Source organism: Hyla sarda, chromosome 4, assembly GCF_029499605.1.
Source record: "Hyla sarda isolate aHylSar1 chromosome 4, aHylSar1.hap1, whole genome shotgun sequence".
In the NCBI taxonomy this organism is placed as follows: Eukaryota; Metazoa; Chordata; class Amphibia; order Anura; family Hylidae; genus Hyla; species Hyla sarda.
This window is the reverse complement of record NC_079192.1, coordinates 20,176,424-20,181,423: the sequence shown is the minus strand read 5'-3', so window position 1 is coordinate 20,181,423 and position 5,000 is coordinate 20,176,424. Positions and strand designations below refer to the sequence as shown.

Below are 5,000 nucleotides of genomic sequence, written 5' to 3'. Positions count from 1 at the left end.
AAAGGGTCAGCGTTTAATAGTTCTGAAGGGAGAATTAATCGCTTTAGCTCAGCGCTAGGGATCAAAGGTGTAATCTCGTTATACCTCTGGAAACAGCAAAAAGTGCCTAATGGCAGCGGTGGGATTCGAACCCACGCCTCCAAAGAGACTGGAGCCTAAATCCAGCGCCTTAGACCGCTCGGCCACGCTACCACACACAACTGCTGCTTTTCAACCCTACCTGAGGACGCAGACCTAAGTAAGGGGCGAAATAATCATAGCCACCCCATCTGGGAACCGTACCCCGGTTTTCTGGAGATCTGGAGGAAGAATTAAAAGTTTTAGTGTGGCAGGTGAAGGTACTTAATGGTTCCATGGTGTAATGGTTAGCACTCTGGACTCTGAATCCAGTGATCCGAGTTCAAATCTCTGTGGGACCTTTCTTTACTTTCCTCTCATTACTCAGTACTGTATTAAAATTATTTAACCTTCTTCCAGATGTGAGCTTTTCAAATCCATAAATGCTGCTTCCATACCTTTGTGTTCTGTCGCCCCAAGGTGCAATTAGTTGAGAACTTGGATGAAAACTCATGCCTCAAAGAAACCCAGAGCACTCACATCCCCCCGGGAGCCATAATGCCAGAAATATGGGTTATCCAGGATTAGAAAATAAAGTTAAATTGCCTCTTTCTTCCAGAAACAGTGCCAGCTCTGGCTAGTATAGAGTGGATTTCCTGATTGGTTAACCTCTGTGAATATCCCTGGCTTTTGCAGCTCGGTGCAGATTATGGTGTACGCTGCTCTGTGCCTATGTTTCAGATCTAGGGAAGGATTAAGGCAAGACAGCAAGGGTCAGTTTTGTAGTTCTTCCTGTTCACCCTATTCATCACAGAGTACATCTGATCCCTGGGGATCCCTCCTCAAGGATTGTATTCCAGATTGTCCGCGCAACATCTTAGCAGGTGGTAATACAGCGCCCATACTGAGAGAGGGACGAGAGGTTCTCCTGCATTGAAAGGGGAAGCGCTGATTAGTTAGCTGGCGCCAGGTACCTGCCTCAACCAATCGATATTCTGGGCATGTAACGTGAGCTGAAAGAGCAAGTAAAAGCAAAAGCTACTCAATGGCAACGGTGGGATTCGAACCCACGCCCCCGAAGAGATTGGAGCCTTAATCCAGCGCCTTAGACCGCTCGGCCACGCTACCACATGGTGTTGCAGCTTTCCGACCCTACCTGGGGACACAGACCTAAGTAAAGGGCAAAACAAGCATAGCTTCCCCTTCGGGAATTCGGAGCCTGGTCACCTGCATGACAGGCAGGAATACTCACAACTATACTAACGAGGAACAACCTATGCCTGCTGCTCCATGGTAATGTCCTTAAAGGGTCAGCGTTTAATAGTTCTGAAGGGAGAATTAATCGCTTTAGCTCTGCGCTAGGGATCAAAGGTGTAATCTCGTTATACCTCTGGAAACAGCAAAAAGTGCCTAATGGCAGCGGTGGGATTCGAACCCACGCCTCCAAAGAGACTGGAGCCTAAATCCAGCGCCTTAGACCGCTCAGCCACGCTACCACACACAACTGCTGCTTTTCAACCCTACCTGAGGACGCAGACCTAAGTAAGGGGCGAAATAATCATAGCCACCCCATCTGGGAACCGTACCCCGGTTTTCTGGAGATCTGGAGGAAGAATTAAAAGTTTTAGTGTGGCAGGTGAAGGTACTTAATGGTTCCATGGTGTAATGGTTAGCACTCTGGACTCTGAATCCAGTGATCCGAGTTCAAATCTCGGTGGGACCTTTCTTTACTTTCCTCTCATTACTCAGTACTGTATTAAAATTATTTAACCTTCTTCCAGATGTGAGCTTTTCAAATCCATAAATGCTGCTTCCATACCTTTGTGTTCTGTCGCCCCAAGGTGCAATTAGTTGAGAACTTGGATGAAAACTCATGCCTCAAAGAAACCCAGAGCACTCACATCCCCCCGGGAGCCATAATGCCAGAAATATGGGTTATCCAGGATTAGAAAATAAAGTTAAATTGCCTCTTTCTTCCAGAAACAGTGCCAGCTCTGGCTAGTATAGAGTGGATTTCCTGATTGGTTAACCTCTGTGAATATCCCTGGCTTTTGCAGCTCGGTGCAGATTATGGTGTACGCTGCTCTGTGCCTATGTTTCAGATCTAGGGAAGGATTAAGGCAAGACAGCAAGGGTCAGTTTTGTAGTTCTTCCTGTTCACCCTATTCATCACAGAGTACATCTGATCCCTGGGGATCCCTCCTCAAGGATTGTATTCCAGATTGTCCGCGCAACATCTTAGCAGGTGGTAATACAGCGCCCATACTGAGAGAGGGACGAGAGGTTCTCCTGCATTGAAAGGGGAAGCGCTGATTAGTTAGCTGGCGCCAGGTACCTGCCTCAACCAATCGATATTCTGGGCATGTAACGTGAGCTGAAAGAGCAAGTAAAAGCAAAAGCTACTCAATGGCAACGGTGGGATTCGAACCCACGCCCCCGAAGAGACTGGAGCCTTAATCCAGCGCCTTAGACCGCTCGGCCACGCTACCACATGGTGTTGCAGCTTTCCGACCCTACCTGGGGACACAGACCTAAGTAAAGGGCAAAACAAGCATAGCTTCCCCTTCGGGAATTCGGAGCCTGGTCACCTGCATGACAGGCAGGAATACTCACAACTATACTAACGAGGAACAACCTATGCCTGCTGCTCCATGGTAATGTCCTTAAAGGGTCAGCGTTTAATAGTTCTGAAGGGAGAATTAATCGCTTTAGCTCAGCGCTAGGGATCAAAGGTGTAATCTCGTTATACCTCTGGAAACAGCAAAAAGTGCCTAATGGCAGCGGTGGGATTCGAACCCACGCCTCCAAAGAGACTGGAGCCTAAATCCAGCGCCTTAGACCGCTCGGCCACGCTACCACACACAACTGCTGCTTTTCAACCCTACCTGAGGACGCAGACCTAAGTAAGGGGCGAAATAATCATAGCCACCCCATCTGGGAACCGTACCCCGGTTTTCTGGAGATCTGGAGGAAGAATTAAAAGTTTTAGTGTGGCAGGTGAAGATACTTAATGGTTCCATGGTGTAATGGTTAGCACTCTGGACTCTGAATCCAGTGATCCGAGTTCAAATCTCGGTGGGACCTTTCTTTACTTTCCTCTCATTACTCAGTACTGTATTAAAATTATTTAACCTTCTTCCAGATGTGAGCTTTTCAAATCCATAAATGCTGCTTCCATACCTTTGTGTTCTGTCGCCCCAAGGTGCAATTAGTTGAGAACTTGGATGAAAACTCATGCCTCAAAGAAACCCAGAGCACTCACATCCCCCCGGGAGCCATAATGCCAGAAATATGGGTTATCCAGGATTAGAAAATAAAGTTAAATTGCCTCTTTCTTCCAGAAACAGTGCCAGCTCTGGCTAGTATAGAGTGGATTTCCTGATTGGTTAACCTCTGTGAATATCCCTGGCTTTTGCAGCTCGGTGCAGATTATGGTGTACGCTGCTCTGTGCCTATGTTTCAGATCTAGGGAAGGATTAAGGCAAGACAGCAAGGGTCAGTTTTGTAGTTCTTCCTGTTCACCCTATTCATCACAGAGTACATCTGATCCCTGGGGATCCCTCCTCAAGGATTGTATTCCAGATTGTCCGCGCAACATCTTAGCAGGTGGTAATACAGCGCCCATACTGAGAGAGGGACGAGAGGTTCTCCTGCATTGAAAGGGGAAGTGCTGATTAGTTAGCTGTTGCCAGGTACCTGCCTCAACCAATCGATATTCTGGGCATGTAACGTGAGCTGAAAGAGCAAGTAAAAGCAAAAGCTACTCAATGGCAACGGTGGGATTCGAACCCACGCCCCCAAAGAGACTGGAGCCTTAATCCAGCGCCTTAGACCGCTCGGCCACGCTACCACATGGTGTTGCAGCTTTCCGACCCTACCTGGGGACACAGACCTAAGTAAAGGGCAAAACAAGCATAGCTTCCCCTTCGGGAATTCGGAGCCTGGTCACCTGCATGACAGGCAGGAATACTCACAACTATACTAACGAGGAACAACCTATGCCTGCTGCTCCATGGTAATGTCCTTAAAGGGTCAGCGTTTAATAGTTCTGGAGGGAGAATTAATCGCTTTAGCTCAGCGCTAGGGATCAAAGGTGTAATCTCGTTATCCCTCTGGAAACAGCAAAAAGTGCCTAATGGCAGCAGTGGGATTCGAACCCACGCCTCCAAAGAGACTGGAGCTTAAATCCAGCGCCTTAGACTGCTCGGCCACGCTACCACACACAACTGCTGCTTTTCAACCCTACCTGAGGACGCAGACCTAAGTAAGGGGCGAAATAATCATAGCCACCCCATCTGGGAACCGTACCCCGGTTTTCTGGAGATCTGGAGGAAGAATTAAAAGTTTTAGTGTGGCAGGAGAAGGTACTTAATGGTTCCATGGTGTAATGGTTAGCACTCTGGACTCTGAATCCAGTGATCCGAGTTCAAATCTCGGTGGGACCTTTCTTTACTTTCCTCTCATTACTCAGTACTGTATTAAAATTATTTAACCTTCTTCCAGATGTGAGCTTTTCAAATCCATAAATGCTGCTTCCATACCTTTGTGTTCTGTCGCCCCAAGGTGCAATTAGTTGAGAACTTGGATGAAAACTCATGCCTCAAAGAAACCCAGAGCACTCACATCCCCCCGGGAGCCATAATGCCAGAAATATGGGTTATCCAGGATTAGAAAATAAAGTTAAATTGCCTCTTTCTTCCAGAAACAGTGCCAGCTCTGGCTAGTATAGAGTGGATTTCCTGATTGGTTAACCTCTGTGAATATCCCTGGCTTTTGCAGCTCGGTGCAGATTATGGTGTACGCTGCTCTGTGCCTATGTTTCAGATCTAGGGAAGGATTAAGGCAAGACAGCAAGGGTCAGTTTTGTAGTTCTTCCTGTTCACCCTATTCATCACAGAGTACATCTGATCCCTGGGGATCCCTCCTCAAGGATTGTATTCCAG

The 5,000-nt window shown here is 47.5% G+C and overlaps 11 non-coding genes across 11 annotated transcripts; 4 read left to right on the top strand and 7 right to left on the bottom strand.

Annotated features, from left to right (window-relative positions):
• Window positions 1-110: 110 nt before the first annotated feature.
• Window positions 111-192, bottom strand: TRNAL-UAG (transfer RNA leucine (anticodon UAG)). Its single transcript has one exon. It is a non-coding gene; the product is annotated as a tRNA-Leu (tRNA).
• Window positions 193-347: 155 nt separating this feature from the next.
• Window positions 348-419, top strand: TRNAQ-CUG (transfer RNA glutamine (anticodon CUG)). Its single transcript has one exon. It is a non-coding gene; the product is annotated as a tRNA-Gln (tRNA).
• A 684-nt stretch (window positions 420-1,103) lies between these two features.
• Window positions 1,104-1,185, bottom strand: TRNAL-AAG (transfer RNA leucine (anticodon AAG)). Its single transcript has one exon. It is a non-coding gene; the product is annotated as a tRNA-Leu (tRNA).
• A 286-nt stretch (window positions 1,186-1,471) lies between these two features.
• Window positions 1,472-1,553, bottom strand: TRNAL-UAG (transfer RNA leucine (anticodon UAG)). Its single transcript has one exon. It is a non-coding gene; the product is annotated as a tRNA-Leu (tRNA).
• A 155-nt stretch (window positions 1,554-1,708) lies between these two features.
• Window positions 1,709-1,780, top strand: TRNAQ-CUG (transfer RNA glutamine (anticodon CUG)). Its single transcript has one exon. It is a non-coding gene; the product is annotated as a tRNA-Gln (tRNA).
• A 684-nt stretch (window positions 1,781-2,464) lies between these two features.
• TRNAL-AAG (transfer RNA leucine (anticodon AAG)) lies at window positions 2,465-2,546 on the bottom strand. Its single transcript has one exon. It is a non-coding gene; the product is annotated as a tRNA-Leu (tRNA).
• A 286-nt stretch (window positions 2,547-2,832) lies between these two features.
• TRNAL-UAG (transfer RNA leucine (anticodon UAG)) lies at window positions 2,833-2,914 on the bottom strand. The gene has a single exon. It is a non-coding gene; the product is annotated as a tRNA-Leu (tRNA).
• Window positions 2,915-3,069: 155 nt separating this feature from the next.
• TRNAQ-CUG (transfer RNA glutamine (anticodon CUG)) lies at window positions 3,070-3,141 on the top strand. Its single transcript has one exon. It is a non-coding gene; the product is annotated as a tRNA-Gln (tRNA).
• A 684-nt stretch (window positions 3,142-3,825) lies between these two features.
• On the bottom strand, window positions 3,826-3,907 carry TRNAL-AAG (transfer RNA leucine (anticodon AAG)). The gene has a single exon. It is a non-coding gene; the product is annotated as a tRNA-Leu (tRNA).
• A 286-nt stretch (window positions 3,908-4,193) lies between these two features.
• On the bottom strand, window positions 4,194-4,275 carry TRNAL-UAA (transfer RNA leucine (anticodon UAA)). The gene has a single exon. It is a non-coding gene; the product is annotated as a tRNA-Leu (tRNA).
• Window positions 4,276-4,430: 155 nt separating this feature from the next.
• TRNAQ-CUG (transfer RNA glutamine (anticodon CUG)) lies at window positions 4,431-4,502 on the top strand. The gene has a single exon. It is a non-coding gene; the product is annotated as a tRNA-Gln (tRNA).
• Window positions 4,503-5,000: the final 498 nt, after the last annotated feature.